The sequence below is a fragment of the Podarcis bocagei genome (assembly GCF_964188305.1).
Source record: "Podarcis bocagei genome assembly, chromosome: 6".
Taxonomy (NCBI): Eukaryota; Metazoa; Chordata; class Lepidosauria; order Squamata; family Lacertidae; genus Podarcis; species Podarcis bocagei.
In genome coordinates, this window is record NC_138130.1 from 70,292,658 (window position 1) to 70,312,529 (window position 19,872).

The following is a 19,872-nucleotide window of genomic DNA, read 5'->3' on the forward strand; positions in this document are numbered from 1 at the left end:
AGTGCCTAGGACTTGCCGATCATATGGTCGGCGGTTCGAATCCCCGCGGTGGGATGAGCTCCCATTGTTCGGTCCCAGCTCCTGCCCACCTAGCAGTTTGAAAGCACTCTTAAGTGCAAGTAGATAAATAGGGACCGCTTTATAGCGGGAAGGTAAACGGCGTTTCCGTGTGCTGTGCTGGTGCTGGATCGCCAGCTGCAGCTTTGTCACACTGGCCACGTGACCCGGAAGTGTCTTCGGACGACGCCAGCTCACGGCCTCTAGAGTGAGATGAGCACGCAACCCTAGAGTCGGACACGACTGGCCCGTATGGGCAGGGGTACCTTTACCTTTAAAGTTTTGTTGGCCTTCAGTCAAACTGTTTGTGCTTTCACTTAATTGTCTCTTGGATGGGGGTTCTCTGTGCTCTCTGAGGGTACATTTTTGCTAGCAGAAGAAAGAATAGTCAGTCAATATCCACCAGTTCCAATACAATGATCCAAAACAGATTTGAGTAACTCTAACACCAAGTGATTGCTCCACAATGTTTCTTAGGCTTAAAAAAGAGAGATGGTAGAGGTGAATGTTCCTGTTATAGTCTATAAATATAAACCACGGTTTTTCGTCAAGTTGTGCTTGACAAAGCACACTAAAGCAATATAAATATCCCAGGCTATGTGCGCATTGTAAGCAGACATTTCTCTTAATATTGTGAATCACTCATTGCTTTGGAATGTAGGAAATGCCACCTTATTTCTTTTTTTGTCATCCTTTTCCAGCCAACTCAGGAAAAATTAGTGTGCTTTTTAGTGCACCTTTTAAATTTTCTCCATTCATCTCCTTCCGAGCTTTTGGAGAACTTCTGTCTCCTCCCAGAAAATACTTAGTAAAATGGCTTTCTCAGTTTTGACATCTGTGAATTTGAGGGGGCTACTCTGGATCTGGTTCTAATGTTGTTAAATATTATTTTAATATTTTTGAAAGAAGAAATAGACTTGACTGCTGCTCCTTCTGATCCTCCACTCTTAACCAATTGCTTCCTTCCGCTGTCACTATGAACTAGTTTCATTTAACATTAAAACTTAGATGATTTTACCTTTGCTTCCCCTGTTCTGCCACCTAACAAATAGTGTGGAAAGTTTTGAGAGGACATTTTTCCTCAGCTTTAAAATGAACACTCTTGCTAGTTATAAATAGTTCAGAGTATCATTAAAAGAAACCTAGAGCATTTATATATTTCTGACAGATTACAGTATATATAATGGTCATAAGAAGGGGCTAGGAGCAAATAAGGTGCATTGTACTAGAGATAAACATGAAAAGAGATACCTACTCTGAGCATTTGTTATCATGGGTCTGTGAAGTCTGATTCATGGCATTCAAAGCTAAAGGTTCCCCTTGAAATTCCAGACTCTTAATTTACGTACCTTCACATTAGATGGACTGTCATATTTAATGTTCCATCAGTTGTGCAAAGGGTTTACATTTCTTTTAAAGAAATGGAGTATTTGTAGTATTCTCAATTTGAAACCTCCATTTATTCTTAAATAAGTGCAGGTCCTCCACCAGCAAGGGAGGATTTTATCTAAATGATTTTTTTCAGCAATAACTGTGAAGACTGAGACTTCTCTCTGATAGCTTTATTGGGTTTTGTGTTTTTGTGTTGTAAACCACCCTGTGATCTTTGGGTGAAGTGTGGTATATTAACAACAACAACAACAGCAGCAGCAGCAGCAGCAGCAGCAGCAGCAGCAGCAGCAACAACATAGCTTTAGTGACTAATAATCCCATTGGGACGCTGTGGGTTGAACCACAGAGCCTAGGACTTGCTGCTCAGAAGGTTGGCGGTTCAAATCCCCGCGACGGGGTGAGCTCCCGTTGCTTGGTCCCACCTCCTGCCAACCTAGCAGTTCGAAAACACGTCAAAGTGCAAGTAGACAAATAGGTACCGCTCCGGCAGGAAGGTAAATGGTGTTTCCGTGCGCTACTCTGGTTCACCAGAAGCAGCTTAGTCCTGCTGGCCACATGACCCAGAAGCTTTACGCCGGCTCCCTCAGCTAATAAAGCGAGATGAGCGCCGCAACCCCAGAGTTGGCCATGACTGGACCTAATGGTCAGGGATCCCTTTACCTTTACCTTTAATCCCATTGGAGATTTGCCATTGACAACCTCCTGTTTCGTACTTTACCGACACGTAACTTTTCCTGAGTGTCAGTATTAGAGTAGCTTTTAGTCCCACCAAGGTTAAAGTTCTACACTGGCTGCCAGTATGTTTCTGAGCACAATTCAAAGTATTGGTGTTGATCTCTAAAGCCCTAAATGGCCTCAGCCCAGTATACCTGAAGGAGTGTCTCCACCCCCATCATTCAGCTCAGACACAGATCCAGTCCGAGGGCCTTCTGGAGGTTCCTTCACTGCGAGAAGTGAAGCTACAAGGAAGCAGACAGAGGGCCTTCTTTGTAGTTGTGCCCGTCCTGTGGAACGCCCTCCCAACAGATGTCAAAGAATAAACAACTGACTTTTAGAAGACATCTGAAGGCAGCCCTGTTTAGGGAAGTTTTTAATGTTTGATGAATTATTGTGCTTTTAATATTCTGTTGGGAGCCTCCCAGAGTGGCTGGGGGAACCCAGCCAGATGGGTGGGGCATAAAAAAATTGTTGTTGTTATTGTTGTTGTTATATTCTCCACAGTTTTTGAGCACACATTTTTTCCGGGGCATGGAAGAAGATGATTTTCCTGGCATCTCCTGATTAACATCATATTCACCAGTGTCACAAAAACAGTTGTCACACTCCCAATACTTCCAGGCATTCACTTCTGCTTATGTCTTTTAAGCTTTTAAACTTCATAAGTTATGCAGTGATGAAACACATATAGTATCACATGTGCCTGCACATTGGGGCTGTGCCCAGTCCTATATCTCCCACATACAGTAGAAAAAAGTTTGTTACACATACATAGCAGGTTGAACTGGCATCACTCCCACTGATGGAGAGTGTGGCTCACTCCTCCCTGTGCAGCTCCCAGCACCACCTCCCATACACCTCCAGAAGGTTCTAATCACACAAGCTCCCATCAGAACCATTCCATTGGATCGAAAGCCCTTTGTGGATGGAAACAGCCTTTATGTCCACAAAGGGAAAAGTCAGGATCCAACCCAATGTTTTCACTTCTAAATGCTGAACATGCAATGTGTGAATCAGCTCCTTGATTCCCCTTTCTCTTTTTTTTTTTTTTTTTTTTTTTTTTTTGCACTGCACTGCCAAGCCACTGCTTGACAGGTCATACCACTTTTCTCTCTTCAACACTGAAAATAATCTACCCTTTCATTTCTTGTGTGAAAACCAAAAATTTCTATGTCGTGGGCACTGTATGTAGTGCCTTTCCTTTTTCCCACTGACCTTCATTCCTTTCACTTTTGCTTCATTTCAATCAGCTCTGGCTGCCACTGGCAGAACTATTTTTTCTTCCCCGTTGCAATAATTATGGCACATCTCTTCTTAAATCTTTGGGTTTCTGACACTTCCTGCATTAACTTGAAACCTTTGTGACGCCAACTATGCCTGGAAAAGCCTGTCAGTGTATCCCTATCTAAGCCAACTCCTCTTTAACATCTATATTCAAAACGTGCCTCTAAGTCTAAAACCATCTGTATTGTCAACTATTTCTTACCCATTGCTACCCTTAATATCTGCTTAATATCAGGGGCTTTAGTCCTTTGGAATGTGCTTCCAACAAATATCAGGCAGGCACCTGGCATCTGGGCACCTGCTTAAAATGTTCTTTCACTCAAGCTTTTCACTGATACAGTGGTACCTCGGGTTAAGAACTTAATTCCTTCTGGAGGTCAGTTCTTAACCTGAAACTGTTCTTAACCTGAGGTACCACTTTAGCTAGTGGGGCCTCCTGCTGCCGCCACGCGATTTCTGTTCTCATCCTGAAGTAAAGTTCTTAACCCGAGGTACTATTTCTGGGTTAGTGGAGTCTGTAACCTGAAGTGTCTGTAACCTGAAGCGTCTGTAACCCAAGGTACCACTGTACAGCTAGACTGATGTATCAATATGATCTACTGATTTCTGATTTTTTTTTCTTGTAATTTTATTGCTGATTTTATTCATCACTGTGGTCACCACTGTGTTTTTATTCACCACTGTGATCGATCTCTCTTTCTCCCTCTCTCTTGGAAGTATAGACATTTTTGCAAATAAATAAGCAAAAATTTAGCTCATCCCACCTCTTCTGTTGGCATGATAACTTGTTTGTCCCTGTCAAGGCTTCAGGGAATCCGATCCCCCTCCCTCACGGCTGGCAGTCAGAAATGGGAAAACAAGATGTTCTTACCGTGGTATTTTATTCAATATTCATAGAGAGAGATGGATGGTGCAGCCTCTCAGGTAATGGTGTTGCTCCAAGTAAAGTCCCACCCCCTCAGTCCCTCTTATTCTACGTCACCCCTGTGCTTTCTGTCTCTGAGCTTTCTGTTCTACTAACCTCAAGGCATGCCTGGTTCTGGGAGACGAGGGTTCTTTCAAGAGACACTGAGTCCATTAGCTGTCTCTTCCCTAGTGTCGATCAAAACATGAAGGGCAGGGATAGCAAATATAATCCTACTCCATCCATACATTGGTCACTCTGGAATCTTGAATCCTGAAAATGCCATATATCCTAAGCATCAATGTTACAAAGTTGCAGGATGTGGTGAGCACATAGAAAGGAAAACAGTATTCAGCTAAGGTTAACAGCATACACGGCGTGTCATCTAATTAACCTTAAAGATTCATTTGGAAATGTCACCACTATAAATTTGTTGCTGAAGGTCACAAATTTTAATCATTGTGCTCAATGTTTGGCTGTTGTCGATGTGTGTGCCTCATTCGAAAACCAAGGGGTTACAGCTTTGGCTGGTGTCCACTGAATAATATAGCTGAATTACTAATCACAATCAAAAACAGCATCCTTTGGCTCAGATGTAAGGGAAATTGATGCTTTTGTGATGTCTCCCAATCCTCTTTTGAATGTGTTGGATAAGAAATAATTGTTTTTGCTCTTGTATGCTGTATCCACCAACTATAAGTTGCTAAATAATAGGAGTCTGTGTATAGCAATCCACACTATCACAGACCCCAAGAAATTCCCCTACAGGGAAAGGTTACAATGTTATATGCTGTTTTTTAATTTATTTCAAAGGTGAGTAATAGAACTGTATACATGTATGCATAATGTAGAGCAAATGGAAAGAAATCTTTCCTCTGTTATAAAACTAGAACTCCAGGGGTCATCCATTGAAGCTGATGGTTGGTCATTATTTATGGTAGCCACTGATAGTCTTGCCGTCCATGAATTTGCCCAATCTCCATTTAAGGCTATCTAAAATGATGGCCACCACCACATTTTAAGAAAGTCTAACTGTGTGCTGTGTGAAGTAATACTTCCTTTTGCATGGACAGGCAGAGTCCCCAGATCCCGAGCGGTCACCCCCGTCATGTGGAATAACGACTCAAGACAACGTGCTATGGGATTAAATTGGCCACAACTTTATTAAATTTCAAATGTGTGTAGACCTTGGCTCAGGCATTGGGCGTTCTCCCTCCCCAGTCAGGGACCTAGGGAGCATCAGGGTTATCCAGTGGGGGGGGGGGATGGGCTGGCTCTGGAGAACATATGTTCAAGCAGAGATAGCCGCCCCCGTTACGCCGCCGCCGCAGGGGAGAGCAATGATGACCTCTCGGCGTACGATCAAAGCCTCCCTTCAGAAACCCCTTTAACGGGGAACCCTGGTATAGCCGCCGCAAAGAGGAAGATGGACTAAAGGATTCCGCCCAAGGCCTGATACTGCCAAAGTTGTGATGTTTTTCTACGGGATAGGCGACACCTGCCAATGCAGGGAAATTCCTTTCCTGCCCTTTAACAGCGACCTTAACGTAGCAGCGCCTGCATACCTGTGAAGAAAAGTTAACCTGCAAATAAGACATTAACTGAGGGTGGGTAGGGTGGGAGAAGCTCTGGAGCCAAGTGAAGATTCCCAGGTAAGATCCTCCCTCTATTGTGTGGGCAGGTAATCCCTCCCCTACCTGGCCTGGTCTCCTTGGCAACGCTTCCCCCAGGTGGGATTGGACAACTGACTGAGGTAGGCGGAGACCTCCAGGTATCCCACCTGAGGGAAGGCAAGCCAAGCCTATGCTGATGGAGCTGCTCCAGATCCAGGGGCTGCGTGCGTCCACGCAAAGGGCACCCCCCATTTTAAGCGGGGAGCGGTCATTGTTTGTCCTGAATCTTCCAATATTCAACTTCATTGGATAGCTCCCAGGCTTCTTGTATAGTTCCTCCAATACTATATACAATATTTCATTTAAAGCATTTTTATCTTGTACCTTCTATGTAGATTTTGTAGCCTTTGGAGAAGAAGATTATGACCTTACAAGGCACATCTGAATGTTGCCTTCAGAAATTGCTAATTGCTAAGATGTACTGCTCTTGATGAGAGTTAATCCCCACTCCTTGATCTGATATCAAGGAGTCTCCTACTTTGTGTGGTGGAGTCTCCTGCTTTGGAGGTCTTTAAGCAGAGGCTTGACAACCATATGTCAGGAGTGCTCTGATGGTGTTTCCTGCTTGGCAGGGGGTTGGACTCGATGGCCCTTGTGGTCTCTTCCAACTCTATGATTCTGTGATTCTATGATTCTATGATTTATTGGTCCTGTTTTAAAACAAAATCCCAAGCAGCTAGCATCTTACAAAAACAAATGCAATGTGAATATGAAAAATTATTTAACAGTAAAAAATAAAAATGCTACATAAACTTTCAGTTCAATGCACTAGATGCATTAGATCAGCCTTTGCCAAATGTGGAACCTTCTAGATATTTTGGACCACAATCCTCATCAGTCCCAAGAGGGCATCAAGTTGGCCAAGTTTCCATTAGATAGTCCAGTCACTTCTAGAATCTCTGTTGACTTTTCTTTGCAATCAGTGCTGCCTCTGTGTAAATGCAGGCTTCCCCTGCAATAATCTTGTGTGTGTTTAAGCTATCACAAATATCAGTAATCAACCTTTAACAGAAACAAAAAAAAGTTGCAAAGGGCTTCCCAGGGAAGAATATCTTTCACGAAACAAAGGGCAAACCTGCCAACTTCTTCGATTAGGAGCACAATCAGTGGGATTTTTTTTTTCTTTCCGGAAAGTGTGAAGAGATATATCACAGGTAGAAGTGTTGCCCTTTCTTCAAACTAATATCTAATTATTACCACTTTCCCCCAAGATTCATGCTTGACGCTTTTTAATGGGTCCTATACTTGCACTGTCTCACACTTTATGTGTCTTGCGGCTTAATGAATCTCAACCTTACTGAATCATGATGGTGCATTTTGTACTGAATAGGCTGTTCCTTCCAGTTTTTCTATATTAGGAAAACTGTACTATTAGCACCATCCCCACATTATGAGATGGTGTGAGTGCCTTTTCATTGGGTAATATATGAATTACAATGAAACCTGGAAGTCATGAGGTGGGGTAAATGCCCGAGCAATTTCCTCATTTCATCTCTTACTGAGGCGATGTCCTAATTCTTATTCTCGCCTAAATGCCATAGTGCATTCCTGTAGTTTATATAAAGAAAAATAGACGCGGAAATACTTTCGTTGAAGAGTAAGAATGAAGAGCAGAAATTAAAGATTTAAGGAGTTCTCACAGGCATTTGAGACGCTTCCCTTGTTATAAATTATAGATTAAATGTTATAGATTAAATGTTTACACTGTCTGCATATCCTCATTTGAAGGTGTATCAACAGCATGTACTGTGTACCTTGCTGGGACTAGCTGTGGTCAATCGCAGCTTCTTCTTGTCCGAAGCTGTTGTAAACACAATGGTGTGTGTGATTGTCATCCAAGGCCCTTCTTCTTATGCCCCGTCCTCAAGAGGTCTGAAGGGTGACAACACAAGAACGAGTCTTTTCTGCAGTGGCTCCCTGTATGTGGGGTGCTCTCCCAAGGGAAACTCACCAGGCACCTTCATTACATATCTTTGGATTCTAGGTGAAAACATTCCTCTTCTCCCAGGACTTTGGCTAATTGAATCTATGGCCTTTTAAACTGGGGCTGAGGGTATTGTTCTGGTTCTCTTTACTATGTTGTGTATGTTTGTGTTTTTATATTGTAAATTGCCCTGTAACCGTCAGATGAAGGGTGGTATAGAAATAATAATAGTAGTAGTAGTAATGCATGTACACTTGTTGTAAATTTCACATACACACCATGTGAAGTGCCTTCCAGCTGAATGACAGCCTTCCTCACAAGCCACATTTGAAGGGTTCTCCACCTTCTCACACAGCAGCCACAGGGAAGCATGGGATTTGGGAACCCAACTTGCACAGTGCCAAAGCCCTGAGACTCACCTTATCACCTTTCCACACATCTGGCATTTAGAGTTTTCCAGGAAAAGGAAATACATCTGTGAACTGAGTTCTCCTGCAGACTGGCAGACATGCCCAGTGTTCTGGCATTTTACAAACACACACACACACACACACACACACACACACACACACACACGGTCCAACCTGAAGCTACACACTAGAACTGTCTTCATAGTCCTTTCAAAGTAATTATTCAGATGACTCCAGCTGTTCAACTAAAAGCCTGGTTTCTTTGGAAATAGAAACCCTTTCAGATTTACACAGCAGAAGGAGAAAAGGAAACTTGCATCCATTATGAAGGTCATGTTGTTCTTTTAGACAACATGGGTTCTGCGTATTATGTTGCCTGTCCCATGTGTCTCCCTTTGTCGGATGGAAAGTAATACTCTCTGCACACATTTGCAGCTACTCTGGAGGGCTTATTTGCATCTGAAAAAAAGCAAAGCCTTCTGTCTTCACTCTTGTTGCCATACCCTCTTTGCCAGACTTGATCCTCTTTAATGTCAATTAAATAGTCAGAAGAACATTTTCAAATTTCAAGCTTAACTAAGAGTATTGGCCAGTGGTGTCTCACACAAGATGTTCTGCAGACTTGTTTCCATAGATATGGGCAGAGATGTGTTTGCTCTGTGCCAAAAAGGGGTGGGGGAGAGGGATCAGAAATTCAAAATCTGAACAAAGAAAATCTATCGAAAGAAATTGTTTCAGAATTGGCTTGCATATCTTTGCCCCCAGTTCACAAAATTCTTGCATAGCACAAGAATGCTTAATCTCCTTTCCCTGATTCCTGTAGCACATTATTTTAAAATTTATTTTATGGGCTTAAACCCCACCTTTCTATAAAATAATTCAGATTTCTTACAATATCAAACACAAAAAATACACAGCATAAAAATAAATAACTGAGTTAAATCCAGCCGGAGTTACCATCAGGCTTCAGATCCATTGAAATCTGTATGACAAGTTAGCCATGACTAAATTTCATTCCCATTGGTTTCAACGGGACTACAGTGTGGATAAATTTGCCTGGATCCAACCTGTCATGACTTTCCCCTGGATCCAACCCACCAAGTCTAAAACAGGAAAAGTAAAATAAATCAGTCATAGTAGTACCATGTTTTTATGTTGTAAATCGCCCTTTTGATCTTCAGGTGTTCAATTTTTTAAATTAAACATTACCACTGAAAAACCAGAATAGAAATACAATGGTGCCTCGGGTTAAGAACTTAATTTGTTCTGGAGGTCCGTTCTTAACCTGAAACTGTTCTTAACCTGAAGCACCACTTTAGCTAATGGGGCCTCCCGCTGCCGCCGTGCGATTTCAGTTCTCATCCTGAAGCAAAGTTCTTAACCGAGGTACTACTTCTGGGTTGGCGGAGTCTGTAACCTGAAGCATCTGTAACCTGAAGCGTCTGTAACCCGAGGTATCACTGTAGAAGGTTTAGGCAATACTGGCATGTCCCTTATACTCAACATACTAAAAATCTGGAGTTTTATTGAAGATGGCATGTCACAGTCTTGCTTTTCTTCATCATTAGCAGCCCAGCACTCCCAGTGGTCCTTTTGGAGAATTCTGGAGCCATTCAGAAAATCAATTAAGGCCTACAAGCAGCATGAGACCCCATAGCCATTTGACATGAAACATGGGTAAGAGCTCTCAGGCTTATTTTTATACTATACATATATTATAGAAACGTTATTGCCCTTTCCCTTGTGGGCTTGGGGGGGGGCAAGGAGGGGTTACACAGCCAATTTGGTAGTGCAGCTGCCTCTGCAATATCGACATGGCTAAATGGAGATAGAAGTTAGGCTCCAAGCACTCAACAGATCCAATTAAAAGAGATTGCTGAGTAACTGTTTTGCAGGGCTCCTAATCTGCAAACATTTTTCTAATCAATACCTTCTGCTATTCAGTGCAAGCACAAGGTGACTGTAGTTCTGCCAAACCTAGAAGGGAGCAAGGAAGTGGAAAAGATTACTTGAAAACATGAGGCAGGAATGGTGCTTGCATACCGCAACCCTTTGGAGAAGGCGGCCACATTTTTTATTTTGTTAGATGTGGCTATCGCTCATATTAAATTCCATCAAGATGGCTCAAGTCCACATGAAGCCCAAGGAAATTGGGTCTAGCTTCTCCAAAAGCTCAGTGATCATTCTTAGCGCCCCCAATCTGGGGGGAAATAATCACATTCCTTTAGGGAGGATGGAGAAGATAAAAATGTCAGGCTGTGTCCAACTTCATTTTCACCCAGAGAAGAACCATAGGGAAGAATTTAACACTGTGCACAAACATTTCCGCCTGCCAGACAAAATGATCTCCCCTCTCCACCCCCACATGCTATACAAGGGTTCTCCCAACTCTCCAGAGTGGATTTGGAGGAGGCCGAGGGGCATAGAAAGAGGAGAGCCAGGAAAGCTTGATTGAAGTCTGAAAGGCCAGAGCCCTTTCACTAGCTTCTGCTCTCAGGCCAGGTTAGTTGAATCCAGTCCATTACAATTAATGGACCCTAGTGAGACACGTCCATCCATTTCAATGGATCTGCCCTGAGTATGACTAATCCTGGATTCAACCCTATATGAAAAAAATATTATTGAAATCAATGGGATGGTCGGGCTCAATATAAGGCAGCTTCTTTTGTATGTTCCTATCTTATTAGCATCCCCATGAGGAGCTGAGGTGGAGGAAGCTTGTGGTTTTTCTCAGGCCACCTGGTGTGTTAGCTGCTCAGGTGTATTTTAATCTAGGGATGATTACAGTTCATACTTCCATCTACCGTGTTACACTAGCATCTTCTCCTATATAAACTTTGGAATGACAGCAATGCTTCTGCAGTTTTGCATTGCATGAGTCGCTCTTAAAGCTCGTTGTGTGCATACCACAGGCCAGCAGCTGCTTAAATTTCAATATGCTGGAGACAACTGCTAACATGCATCTTTACAGCGCATGCACATGCACGCGCACACACACTTTCTAAGTGTTTTAGAAGTGGTATGTGATGATGACTAGGCTTCTCCTTACTGTATTCAGACTTACCAGTCCTCCTGCCCCCATCCACTTGACAGCACATTTCAGCATCACTTCTCAGGGCCTTGGAAGATGAAATAAGAAGGGTTTCTCCTAATTCTATCCTCAATGGGCTAGATGACTGCTAAGGTCCCTTCCAATGCTTTGGTTCCATGAACAGCCCGGAAAAGTGGTTTCCCCATCATGACCTCCACAAAACCTTCATGGCTGATCAGAGATACCAGCATAAGTCTTCCATTTTTAAACTCAGCACCATATCATCTGTGCCGCACTCAAAGAATGTTGATTAATCAGAAATAAGGCGAGTTTTTTTCCTTCAGTCTTTCAGGTATTGGGGGCCTGAGTCATATATTGACCCTTATGCTGCCATACCTCACGCCTATTCATATACTTTCAGTAGGCTGGCTGAAGACATTTTTCTGCCCTCAGAGGCAGAGCAAGCTGCTTCCCTCTTCCATTCCAAATACAGAAGATGGACAGACTACCATGTCAACCTAGCATCTTCTTCTTTCTTTGGTGATCACTTGTAGCCAAGTAAGATTGTCTTCCATGAACACAGTCTTAACAATGAGTCTGTAAGTGATTATGGAGACCAATTCTGGATCCATACGTCCTTGCACAGTGATCCTTCAACACTAGTGATAAAGGCTGATCGCCGAAGAATTGATGCTTTTGAATTATGGTGCTGGAGGAGACTCTTGAGAGTCCCATGGACTGCAAGAAGATCAAACCTCTCCATTCTGAAGGAAATCAGCCCTGAGCGCTCACTGGAAGGACAGATCGTGAAGCTGAGGCTCCAATACTTTGGCCACCTCATGAGAAGAGAAGACTCCCTGGAAAAGACCCTGATGTTGGGAAAGATGGAGGGCACAAGGAGAAGGGGACGACAGAGAATGAGATGGTTGGATGGTGTTCTTGAAGCTACCAGCATGAGTTTGATCAAACTGCGGGAGGCAGTGGAGGACAGAAGTGCCTGGCGTGCTCTGGTCCATGGGGTCACGAAGAGTCGGACACGACTAAACGACTAAACAACAACAATCAAGGGCGATAAGTTAGCTTAGGAGGTCCATGGCAGCTAAAACAGCACATAGCTCCATCCCTGGAGTAGATTCGCTTCCCCACAGCTCTTGTATCCTTTCAGGAGCTCCAGTTTTCCTGAGTGAACCACCTCACCCTGCAAGACCAGGCACTTCTGCAGTAGTGTGCAAAAGCATTTCAAAGTGATCAGTGGCCTACAATTTCTTTTTTAAAAAATAAAAAAAATCCTTCCAGTAGCACCTTAGAGACCAACTAAGTTTGTTATTGGTATGTGCTTCCGTGTGCATGCACACTACTTCAGATTTTTTTAAAAAAAATGTTTCTGTTTTATTTTTAATTGTATTGTTTTTAATATTTTGGTGTTTGCCAACCTGGGCTCTTTGAGGAGGAATGGCCAGGGTGAAATTTAATCATCATCACCAGACCAGTTTATTTTTGCTTCTTCCACCCATCCACTCTTCGCCCCTTCCAACTTCATACAGCCTCACAGGTTAGGTGCTTCACTTTTGAAACCCTCTTATTGAGAAACATACATTAGCACACGTTAGCCACACTGGGCTTGAGAAATGAGCTGCACCGTGTTTCTGGAAGGAGAATATGGAGGAAGGAATTGTCTGCTTTCTGGAAGGTTCCAGGAACACCTGTGCCCTCGTAGTGGAGCAAAAACAACAGCTGTCCTCTTGAGATGAATGCTTGGAGCAGAAATTGGCCATCGAGGGCAGGGGTGTTGCTTATATGGCAGACTTCTCCAGGCTAGAAGCATTAGCATCTTGTTTTCCTTGTCAAAGCCCATAAAAGTCTGAGAGGAAACCATTTGGCTTTTCTGCATGCAAATTTATTAAGTAAGTGACAGTCTCTAATTTCGTATAACTTGGCTGCCAAGCACCTCTCACTGTGTGGCAAAGAAAATTACATGCTGTTTATCCCTTATTTATTGCAGCCAGCCAGAGGCCATAAAATTCTCCTTAGAGATGGTTCTCATATGAGGATCGGTTCACACATGTATGATCATTGTTCATTCGCCACAGCACCCAACGACATACGTGGGGGAGTCGAATTAAGCATCACACTTTTATTTATTTATTGTGAAATTTGTGTCTTGCTGTTTCACAAAATGGAATAACAAAAATGTCAGTTAACAGCACTAAAACATTGCAATACATATAATAATATAGGAGAAACAAATGACAAAAGGCAGGTAAAACATCAATAAATTAAATGAAAACACTTATTTAGAAGCCAGCTTATGAGCAAATGCCCTATCTAAAAATTGTATTTGCCTGACTGCAGATATCCATCAGGGACAGGGCTAGATGGGCCTTCTTAGAAAGGAGTTCTTGATCCTGGGAGCAGCTAACAAGAAGTCCCTGGCAAAATATCACTCAGTCTCCCTACAGTTACGGTACCTCCCTTTGTCTCTGACGTCTTGCTAATACAGTGGTACCTCGGGTTAAGTACTTAATTCGTTCCAGAGGTCCGTTTTTAACCTGAAACTGTTCTTAATCTGAAGCACCACTTTAGCTAATGGGGCCTCCTGCTGCCACCGCACCGCCGGAGCACAATTTCTGTTCTCATCCTGAAGCAAAGTTCTTAACCTGAGGTACTATTTCTGGGTTAGCGGAGTCTGTAACCTGAAGTGTATGTAACCTGAGGTACCACTGTACAATTTTTAGAAAGGTGATACCTTACTCATAAAAGAGAGGGTATTCACTCGCTACCAGAAAGAGGACTTAAACCAGAGATTTGCATAAAATTTGCATGTGATGATTTTCACTTATCCAGGTGCACTCTGAGATATATAAAGAGGATCTGTGGTGCTCTCAGCACTGCAATCCGCATTCAGCTTTCCCACCTACCCACCATATGCTTGCTGTGGTTTCAGAGCTGTTCCTGTGAAAGCAGAATGTCACAATTCTTGGACCTCGTTGTGGACGTCTGTCAGTCACTGGTTACAGGGCTGGGGAGGAATTTTCCTGCAAACAGATTGGCCAGCTCTGCATGTTGAAACTTTGTGGACTGACTGGCTCATAGGAAACATTGCAACTTTATAGCAAAAGAGGCATTGGGCTAGATCCTTAGTAGGAACAAGCAGGGGAAGGGGCCTCATCCCATTGGGGGATCCCATTAAGGGATTTTGGAGGCAGTCCTTCCTGTCCAGCAACTCAGTTCAGGGGCTAACAAGCCAAAGCACTCCCTCCCCCCACTCACTGGGGTCCACCAGAAGCAGTTCATGCTGTGAAGGACCCCTAACATTGGTCAAGCTCAGTGGCCAATCAACCAGCAGGCAGAATGCCCAATGCCCAATGACTATGTCAAACCCATTTTGATTGTAATAAATAAAGTTGGTGCCGAATTTTCAATGCAATTCATGCCTCTTGGTCTTTATTTTCTGCCTGCACCCCACCCTCGTCGCTTCACTGTGCCTGGGCCCATAATAGCGCTGACACAAAAATTTAGGTACGTTCAATAGTCATAACATGTCAGGAACAAAATATAGTAAGCCCAAATTTAACACCAACCCTCCCCCTGTACCACCCACCTCTCCACTGGACTATACAGAAGGTAAAAATGTTTATGACTGTATTTTCCATAGAAAAAACAGGGCTTATCCTAGGACTGGGGAAAAGCTTCTGACACATTTAGTTTCTATTCATTTGCTTTGACATAACCCATGCATGGATGCCAGAGTGCAGAGAAGTCCATTGGTTTAGCATTTCCTTTGGCAAGTTTTATGATGAAAGTCAATTTTCCCACCATATCAATATGTCAAACTCTATGTAGCCGCACATCGAAGGTATCTACCAGTTTCCAGTTTGGAGCTATCTCCACTCTAGCTGTCAATAGTAGTAAAGAAATTAAGGACTTGTATGTTGCATTTTCACCATCCCACACATTGAGAAGCACAGAGACAAATGTGTGTTCTGTTTTGTGCAGTGTTATTTTTCTTGAAAAAGAGGTGCTGGAACTCACCATTATCACCTCCCTTGTTCTCTTATAATGGCAATGGAGCCCACCTGAAAGGTGCCAGAACTGAGCTCCGGTGAGTTCCAGCTAAAAAAAAAAGCACTGGTTTTGTAATAATCGTTTTTTGGGGGGTTTTTTGAAAATAATACACCAATAAGAGATTTGTTGCTTTTCAGGCTGATTTAGAAGCTACAGATACTGCAAAATTCAGTGGTTCAACTGCTCCCTAGGATGGCATATTATGCTATTGCTGAAAGAATTGAATGAAATAAGTGAAGTATTATTAATGATAATGACAATAAATATTGCTGCTGCTAGCAGTTTACTTAGGGAGAAATTGAAGCTCGGTGGTATGATTCAATCCCTAATATCTTGAGGTAGGCCTCAGAAAAGAATCCTCTCTAAAACCCTGGAGAGATTCTGCTAACTGGGTCAACAGTACTGAGCTAGGCAGACCAGTGGTCTGACTTGATATAAGACAGTTTCCCATGTTCCTTCCTAGGAAACTACTTCATCAATCAATTGGCCAGAAATTATACTTGCGAAGAATAATCAAATGTGACTTGAAACGCTGGAGGAAGGAGCCTCCTCTAGATTGGTGCCCTATTAAATGTTTGAAAATCTGTCTGGTTCCCAGTAGTAAAAGAGGGATAACAAGATGCAACTGGTTTAAAATGAGCCAGACAGCAAACCTAGGGAGAATGTGTAAGTCAACAGGGCACAACTAGAACTGATTCATTCTGTTCTTTTCACAATCCAGATCTTTCCCAGGCACTCGGCATCTGATGGTTTGTATATCTCCTCCTCATTAAGTCTTCAGTGAGTCAGATAACTGCCCAGAGAAAGCACCTTTATTTGGCTCAGCTGTGCTAAGCTATGTTTGTTGCTGTGTACATGTTCTCAGTGGGACTTCAGGCTAGCAAAGCCAATGAGCTCAAGACAGGAGCAGCTAGAGCTCTCTTTCATTAAAGGCTAACTCTTATTATAGATCCTTCTTTGCCACTTCTTTCTTTCCTTTCCTCTAAAAGTATACCTTGGTCTCCGAATGCATTTTTGCACACACAAAGATATTCTGCATTTGTGGTAGAAAATGGTTCTGTGACCCTGCTCTGTCTTTGCTTTTGAATTGGTAGGGTAATATGGAGCAGAAATAAATTAGGAATGATGCTCATGGAATATTTTCTGTTGAATATTTCCAGTGGTATGAGAGCATTCCAGTGGTATGGTTTAATAAAATTAGGAAAGCAGACAGTCACTAAGGATGCTATTTTTTTAATAATAAAAGACAACCAAGAATAAAAAAGTAGAAATGCAAAAAAATGTCACAGACATGGGAAAGATAATTGTCCACTCACAGCTACCTATGTCATATAGGCAAAACCCAATAGTTATACATAATACATACATCCCTCATTACACATTGCAGTCACAAGAAGCAACTGATGTGCCATTTGGGAGGAGAACCACATTTTGCTTCAGTCCAAAAGGGAATGAATGCAATGCATGAAAATGATTATATTGCTATAAGAGAAGAGCAACCTGAAGGACAATTTGTAGACTGTGTGCAGCAGCAAATAAGTAACTGTGCACATACTGTATATAGGTTGAGAAATACATGCTTGATTCTCATGCCAGCATCACCAGCAACTGAGCTCTGCCGGTACACAATATTCATAGCTCAGAGCAATGTTGCCACAGGAACAATGTCCTTGGTTTAACATATATGGCCTTTCAGATATTATTTGGAGTGATGCTGGATCCAAGCGTGGGTGTAAGTGGCAACTATGCCAACCCTGTAACATCTGAACCAGTCCTTTAAAGACTCAAGATGGTTTTCTGGACATAGTCAACAGCCTGAAATTACAAGTCACAGACCTGGCCTGCCCACCAAAAATAATTTCTTCAGACACCCATAGCGCAGGCATATGGAATCTTCTTTCATTTTAAGGATACATAGTCCTATCCCTAAATTCTTTGTGAAGGTCCCAGGATGCAGCTATCAGCCACAAAAAAGAAGTAATTCTCCCCTCACAGGGAGCGTAGTCAGCATATAAGTGAGCAACCCATACCAAAAAAAAGATGGCATGAACCTGGTTTGGTTTGCATTCATCCACAGAACACAACATTAGCAATTCAGCTATCACACCTTTAAAAAATAAAATGTAAATGAGCAATCCTATATCAAGGCTGTACCGTTTCTGCAAGCAAAACTGTGTCTTCTGTACCACTCATTTTAAAAACATCTTTTGTCATTTACAAAACATTTAATATACTTTTTTATAGAAGCAGCAAATTAATGGAATGAAATTTTACATTTAATCAGAGCCTCTGGAGAGAATCTATTGCCACTAACCTGGTCTAAAATTAAATATCCTAATGTGCAATCTGTCATAATCACTGCAAATGTTAATAATAATGGCTGCATATGAATGTCAAACAACAAGATATGGCTGAATGAGGAATGGTTACAACTGGCAGCCTGACAGGAAAAAAAGTTATACAAACCTTCATGGCTAAAAATTTGCATTTTCTATTTCAGTGGCAGGCTTTTTTTCTGCATCTCTGTATATACCATTAATTCCTATGAAAGATTATTAGCCATTTCAAACCTACAATCATGAGAAAAGCCATTCTTTGTCAAAAAAATAGTCCATTAATGGTGACATCTAGCTCAATCATTCCCAGTGTCCAGTATCAGCATGGAGGAAGCACAAGGTATCCGTCGTCCAATGGATATTGCTTCACTGAGTATACAGATCAGAATCCTGCTAAGTCAGAAACACTGTGGGTGAGTGGTCCGATAACTGAGGAATCTGCCTGTTCTAGATGGAGTTGCACTCCCTCTGAAAGAATACATGGGCTCCTGGAACCATCTTTGTTCATGGAGATCCAAGTGGCCTCTGAGATGAAGACCACCTATCACCAACTTTGGCTGGTACATCAACTGCACCCTTTCCTGGACAGGGATAATCTGCCCACTGTGACACATTAGTAACCTCATGTCTCAACTATTGTAATGCACTTTATGTGTGGCTACCCTAGGAGCAAGTCCGAAGGCTGTAGTTGGTGAAGAATGCTACAGCCCAAGTGGTGAATGCTGCTTCTCACTGGACAACTATCAAGCAGTGCTGAGGGATGTGAAACCTGGTATCCAGATATTCTAGCCCAAAGGTTTTCAACCTTTTTGGGTCCATGGCTCCCTTGACCAACTACATTCTTTCTACGGCACCCCTGTGGGGCTCAGGAGCCCAGTTATGCCACCCCTTTCCTGAGAAGCCAGCAGCCCCTCACCCCTTTTCAAACACCCTCCCTTGTGGAGAGTTCCCTTGTGCAGAGACCATGTATAGATGATTCTTTCTATTTCAGTTTTTCCCAGTTTCTTATTTTTCCAGCCTTAAGATCTGTTTGCCTCATTTCCACATTGGTTTGCATTTAAAAAACAAAACATTCTTGTGTGCATCACTCCAAGACATACAGTTTTGTGCAAAATTTGCCTATTATATGTTTTACAAGTGTTTTCTTCAATATAATTCATTTTGCATTTTTATGGAGACTTCTCCCTAATATATGTAGTGTGTGTGTGTGAATGTTTCAGTTGCAACTGAATTGCAACTGAATTTTAGTTGCAATTCAGTACACTTATTGGTTCTGAAACTGTGATTAGATAGGTTTGCATTGAAATGTGACCCAAACAAATTCCTCCCCCCCTCCTTACTTGAGTCCATTAAAATCATAGTCTGAAAGCCAAGAAACTATAATTACACTTTCAAAAATTATTTGGCAACATTAAACAGAATCCACACAGAGTGAAATGTGGAATAGTTTGAGAGTAGACAGGTATCAACAGGCGAACTTGGTTCAAAAACTCCAGCCACCAGAAAACTAGGACAGAATTAATTTGATTCAGATCATAAGAGACTGGCCAGCAATCAATTGACCCACCTAAATGTGAGCCAGATGCTTACAAATGAGATGGGGCCATCAAGATTTTTCCAGCATCCCTTTCAGGAGAGAATGAATTCATTTGGCTGGGTGAGTACACGCATGTGCCATTATCCAACAAAAGATCATATGGCAAAAAACATCCAATGAAGGTTGAAGAAAAGTCTATGTAGGCTGCCTGCCAATATGGGCTGGGAGCCAAAAAAAAAAAAAAAAGGCTGAGAGATCTCTGATGGAACCAGTAAAATGGGAAAGATCTTATTTATCCAGGATTTCCAAACTGATTGAATAATAGCAGTATCTGTTCCTGGCCCTGCAAAATTAGTAGGCATCATACTTTGAGGTCTCCCAGCACATCAATGTTATTTTATACCTGATAGTTCCAGAAATCATGGGCAACTGCCCTCAGTCCTGTGGGCAAAATAAGTCACCCTCTATCTTTCCACCTAGTCCTTTGGATGATGATGATAAAAATTTCTATACTACCCTTCACCCGAGGTTCACAGGGCAGT